The sequence below is a fragment of the Eriocheir sinensis genome, chromosome 4 (assembly GCF_024679095.1).
Source record: "Eriocheir sinensis breed Jianghai 21 chromosome 4, ASM2467909v1, whole genome shotgun sequence".
NCBI classification, from domain to species: domain Eukaryota; kingdom Metazoa; phylum Arthropoda; class Malacostraca; order Decapoda; family Varunidae; genus Eriocheir; species Eriocheir sinensis.
The window spans coordinates 13,449,743-13,456,300 of record NC_066512.1 but is presented as its reverse complement, the minus strand read 5'-3'; positions in this window follow the sequence as shown (position 1 = coordinate 13,456,300).

The window sequence follows — 6,558 nt, the reverse complement described above, 5'->3', positions numbered from 1 at the left end:
GCTTTTGAATTTTCCGGTTAAGGATTGATTCAAAAGCTTTCGATAGACAGGAAAGTAAAGCTATAGGGCGGTAGTTTGAGGGATTGGAACGGTCACCCTTCTTAGGCACAGGCTGTATGAAGGCGTACTTCCAGCAGGAAGAAAAGGTAGATGTTGATAGACAGAGTCGAAAGAGTCTGACCAGGCAGGGTGTCAGCACGGAAGAACAGTTTTTAAGGACAATAGGAGGCACTCCATCAGGTCCATAAGCCTTCTGAGATTTGAGGCCAGAGAGGGCATAGAAAACATCACTCCTAAGAATCTTAATAACAGGCATAAAGGAGTCAGAGGGGGATGCGTAGGAGGAATATGCCCAGAATTGTCTAGAGTGGAGTTTTTACAGAAAGGTTGAGAGTTCAGCTTTATAAGTAGATGAGACGGCGGTGCTGCCGTCAGGGCTAAGGAGAGGATGGAAAGATAAAGAAGTGAAATTAGAAGAGATATTTTTGGCTAGATGCCAGAAATCTCTGGAAGAATGAGAAAAAAGCAAGGTTTTGACATTTCCTATGGATGAAAGAGGTTTTGGTAAGTCGAAGAATAGATTTGGCACGATTCCTGGCAGAAATGTAAAGATCATGGTTAGTAGGAGTGCGAGGGCTCTGGTACTTTTTGTGAGCTGCCTCTCTATCTCTGATAGCACGAGAACAAGCGTGATTAAACCAAGGCTTTTTTGCATGAGGAGTAGAGAAAGTACGTGGAATGTGTGCCTCCATTCCAGAGACAATCACCTCTGTGATACGCTGGGCACTCACAGAGGGGTCTCTCTCATGGCAGCAGTAATCATTCCACGGGAAATCGGAAAAGTACATTCTTAGGTCGTCCCACCGAGCTGAAGCAAAATGCCAGAAGCATCGCCTCTTCGGTGAGTCCAGAGGGTGTACAGGAGCGAAGGGACAGGATACAGAAATAAATTTATGATCGGAGGAGCCCAACGGAGAAAACAATTTGACAGAGTAAGTGGTTAGAGGTAAGGAAGAGATCTGTAGTATGTGGGGCTTGTCTCCAAGACGGTCGGGAATACGTGTAGGGTGCTGAACCAACTGCTCTAGATTATTGAGGAGAGCAAAGTTGTAGGCTTGTTCACCAGGCTGGTCAGTGAAAGAGGATTGATTGATTGATTGATGAAAGCCAAAGCTGGTGATGAACATTGAAATCTCCTAGGATGGAGATTTCAGCGAAGGGAGAGTGGGTCAAGATGTGCTCCACTTTAGAGTTCAAGTAGTCAAAGAATTTTACATAGTAGAGTTAGGTGAGAGATGAACAGCACAGATGTATTAAGTAAAAGAATGACAATGAAATCTTAGCCAAATGGTGGAAAATTCAGAAGAGTCAAGGTCGTGGGCACGACAGCAAGTGATGTCGTTGCGTACGTAGGCGCAACATCCACCTTTTGATTGAAATTTAGGATAGAGATAGTAGGAGGGAACAGAGTAGAGATTGCTGTCAGTAGCCGCCGAGCCCTGCGTTTCGGTGAGGAAGAGAAGGTGCTGTTTAGAGGATGAGAGATGGTGCTCCAAGGAATGGAAATTGGAACGAAGACCGCGAATGTTGCAGAAATTGATAAGAAAGAGGTCTGAGGAGTTATCAATACAGACACCTCTCAACTCGGCACCCAAAAGGGGACCAGCATATCAAACACGGGCCCTTCGTCCAACGTAATGTAGGGAACGTTCCTACCTTCTTCGAACAGCGGGGAGGCCCCAGGGTGTTGTTTGAGGAGAGCCATGAACCAGAGATGCTTGGAAGCAGTTGACTGTTGTTGTGTTGTAATTAAGTGGCCACAACAAGTGACGCCGCGACGTCTTCAACAAAGCCTGGGTGTGAACAGGATCATTCACAACCTCCGACGTCTCCATAACGGTGTCCTGACCCTCACCTGGATCAGAAGTGGGGTCCACATCTTCAGCAGGTGACGGGGCAAGCACTTCCGAGCGCAGTTTCTTCTGGGCACGGGGTAGTACGACGGCAGCTTGTAGCAGACAACCATCAAAATCGGCAGAGTCAACACTGCCAGTGCTGACTGAAGCAGAACTCGGTGAGCGCTCTCCGAGGTCCTTCCCAGAGAGTGCAGAGGCATGCCCTTGCTGAGGGATAAGCCGACTGGAACGGGCAAGGCAGCGATGGCGAACCTTGGGCCTCATGGGAACCGCAAGGCGCGGAGGCGCGTGAAGCACAGCCAACTCGCATGCTAGCGGGAGACGAACTGTTCGTTAACTTAATATCCACATCATACCGCTGCCTTAAATGCTTTCTTTGGCTACATAAATGTAGCAAAAACATTTATCCCTTCCTCTAAATCTTTTTACAAAAAAGCACACACGAAAACATCGATCCATATACTCCCTCAAGTTCCATCCACTTGTGCCCAAGAAAACCGTATGCTTAGACAAATGTGTAGAGGAAAAAGTGCATTACATATCAAAACTGTATGCTTTAAGCGCAAAGTGAATTACACATTTGTGTCACCCAGCCTTGCGCTACACAAATTCGCCCCTTAGCTGTACACATTATTGGAACAAATGTGTATCGCAAAGTGAGCCATCCCTAGACTACCCTGTGCACTTTGCGTTACACATTTCAGAATTTTCAAAAATTTGCGTTGCATGTTGCAATACAGCTTTTGATTGCAGCTATATATATGACTCAATTAGTATGTGGAGGGTAAAAACTTAATATTTAATACTTTTATGGGAAAAAGTGACAGCCCAAACATACTCGTAGGTTTAAACTTGAAGGAAGAATACATCGAGTGGCCCTCAGCGGGCGCCGCTCTTCACTTTGAGGTGAAGCATGGGGGGTAGGGGTGGGCGGAGCTTAGCCGGTGGCTTTGAGCCAGCAAGTCCACTCAAGTAATAATAAATTATTGGATTTCTCGCTCCCAAATCGTCGGAGTAAATGAGCTTGTCTGCCTTATTTCTTCCACATATCATATGATTTTACTTATTCAACTGCTGCAGTATATGCACTAAGGATGTATGTACAGGTTTTCATAGAAAAAACACCAGCATTTCCTTTTCTTTATTCCGTAGAAGTTGAGAAGTGTTCCACACCCGCCTTGACCTCTCACACTTCCTCTGTATAGTATTCATTATATATTGACCATGTTTAATACCGAGATTTTCTCTTTCCTACTACACCCGGTCCCACACGTCCTCTGCGTGTATCGAAACACACGAGAAATTAATCAAGACAAGGAGAGGGTTTTGCCGGCTGCCCGGGATTGATCCCGCGACCAGCGTGACGGGAGAACCACTACTTTACCAGTCGGCCAAAGAGGTACCCCACTCGCTGAATGGGTTATGGGAGGCTCGCCCATCAGGCCTAGTCGCCGCACTACACGGCTTTCCTCCCTATGTAGATTGATTTGTGTGTTGAGACCTTGGACAGTGACCCCAATCGGTGCACTACTCCACGATGTCCAATTGAGACATACCTCCAATATTCCCATTTTCTATGAACCTCAGAGAGCATGGGCCATCACTTTACTTGTTGCCCACTCGGGGAGACACAACAGAAGCACAGGAGAGGATGCCCACCGCTATGCCACCAGTTTATTACCGAGATTTTCTCTTGCCTACTACACCCGGTCCTACACGTCCTCTGCGTGTATCGAAACACACGAGAAATTAATCAAGACAAGGAGAGGGTTTAGCCGGCTGCCCGGGATTGATCCCGCAACCAGCGTGACGGGAGAGCCACTACTTTACCAGTCGGCCAAAGAGGTACCCCACTCGCTGAGTGGGTTATGGAAGGCTCGCCCATCAGGCCTAGTCGCCGCACTACACATGTCCTTACTTTTAATGTAGAAGGATGTACAGCCTTCTATGTAGAGCGTCTCAGATGTGATCAAAACTCGCTACGAGAAAACAGAAGGAAGTATTGTGGCAGGAAGGAGAAAAACTTACCCATGTGCAAAGAATAGTCTATATTTGACTTGACGTCAACCAACTTTGTTACACAATCATGCATGTCATTGTTAGATATATATTAACCAGTAAATGGAGAAAATGCAACATACAGGTCAGGCACCAATTACTGAGAGGGGTTGGTTACATGTTTTTTGGGAGAAAAATGACTGTGGAGTGGTGATGTCTTGATCACCAGAGATGAAAAAAAAAACTTACAAGAGTGGAATAAATAATTGAATATAACTCCTGTGAGAGAGAGAGAGAGAGAGAGAGAGAGAGAGAGAGAGAGAGAGAGAGAGAGAGAGAGAGAGAGAGAGAGAGAGAGATGGAGATGATGAGATGAGAGCTATTCTAATTATTAACCACATCTTTTATTATATGTGAAGTGAAATTAAGTTATTGGGAACTTAAATATTTATATATTTAAAGTTGATTAATTTCGTGTTTTACCAACTGAGGTCATCATTTGCACTAATTTTCTCATTATATGTACAATCTCATGGAATTAGGTCTATACAGGAACAGAAAAGTTCTGTACCTTCATTATGGACCTGTGTTCTATATTCTATTATTGTACTTTTTCATTTTTTTAAGTTCACCTGCAGGTGTTGATAACACTAGCGACAGGCAACCACCAATATCACCATATCAGACTGCTACGATGTTTCCCAACCTTTGGTGCCGCTGCATCCATTGCGTATCAAGGGCGATTGCCAGGATGAGCCACTCCATCATCAAGCTGCCTAGCAATGATGAAGCGCCAAGGGTGGTGAACTTCATGGCAATAGCTGGAATGCCTGGTGTGATAGGCTGCATTGACTGTACTCATATAGCTATAAGAAGACCACCTGGAGATCAGTCTGAACTTTTTAGGAACAGCAGGAAGGGAACATTTTCTCTAAACGTGCAGGCTGTATGTGGACCGAGACTGGTTTATTAATGTTGTTGCTAGGTGGCCAGGAAGCACACCTAATGCCACAATTTTCAACAAGTCGTCTGTGTGTTGCAATGGAAGGCGGGGTTCACAGAGGTCGTCTTCTTGGTGATGCAGGATATCCTTGCACAAGGTTTCTGTTAACACCCCTCTCAAATTCCCAGTCACACCAAGAAATGTGCAACAACCGATCTCATATCATCACACGGAATTGCATTGAGAGCGCCTTTGGAGTTCTCAAAAGGTTTGGCGCAAGCAAATGTAAACAGACCTTGAAAATACCAAAGTCCTCAGTATTACTGCAGCTATTCTCCATAACTTGGCACTGAGAAGGAGAGTTCCCATTCCAGATGAGGTAGTAAAACTGCAGTTAGACGAGGAACAGGATGACATGGATCCTATTCCTGGTCAGCATCCTGATGGAAGGTTACAGGGTAATGTTGAAAGGAGACAGGCAATAGAAAACTACTTCTAGTCATTCTGGCTCTAAGGCCGGGCCATGAAGAGATGAGCCCTTCATGCAACGTGCAGCCATAGTGTATGTTCCTGACTTGAATTAAGTACTTATAAGAATGCATGGTAATTTAAAATAAAATCGATAACTAAAATTTATTGACTTCCAGTTATCCGAGTATTTTTGTTTTATTAGAAAATCCTTTTCTCTTATCTTTAATTATATTTCCTTTATTTCTAAATCAGCATGTTTTAACATTTCACCTTATCTTTGAGCTTCAAATCTGCTTCTTTTACCTTTAGTCCATTTTCTAGAATTTATTTATTTTGCAAGTTTTCCAGGTATATTTGTTTTATTAAATACTCCTTTTCTTTTACCTTTAGCTCCATTTCCTTTAATTTTAAATCAGCATCTTTTATCTTTTCATCCTTACTTTCTAATGAGCCTCAACTCTGCTTCTTTTATCTTTTCCAGCGTTATATTCTTTTGCAATAGACTGCCAAGCCTCTGCCTTCTTCAATTTTCCTTTCATTATGAACTCTGTCTCTTTAAAATTGTCTTCCAGGATATCTCATATAAGTCAAGCAACAAGTTTTGCTCTTTTTGACGAATAACTGGTTGAATTATCGACTTAATCCAAAATTTAGAGATTTTTTTTGGGGGGGTAGTTCGTTGGGGATATACACCAATACCAGAACATGTGGCACATCTCTGCTCAATATACATGGTGATTCTCCATTGTTGATCTACGATGGGCTGGTGAGCCAGCGGTGCCGGCCTGTTCACTGTATCTTAAAATTAACTGTAGTCAACCAGTTGAGGAAACCGTTATAGCTTGAGTACGATAAATAATGCGTAGGGCACCTATACAGGTGCGGTGACTCCTCCCCGCCGAAGTTTCATTTTTGCTAATTCTAATGGTGTCCAGTGTTCATGGGTAAAAATGCTGGAGAAGTATTGAACAATTGGGGTTCACTTGATCATTTAGAGATTTTAAGGCAGCTAAGGAAACCAGCGGAAAGCCAAAGAGATGTAACCAAACACAAACAGCGGTACCAACTTTGCCGCATTTCACAACTGTGTCGTACACAATTCTGAAAGTGTCACGCGACACAATGATCAGCTTTAAGCACATGAAAAATTTGTGTAAGCCACATGTGGAGTGTACCGGTAACACTTTTGTGAAGACACACATTTCGTATCTTATGTGGAAGGAAAACTAT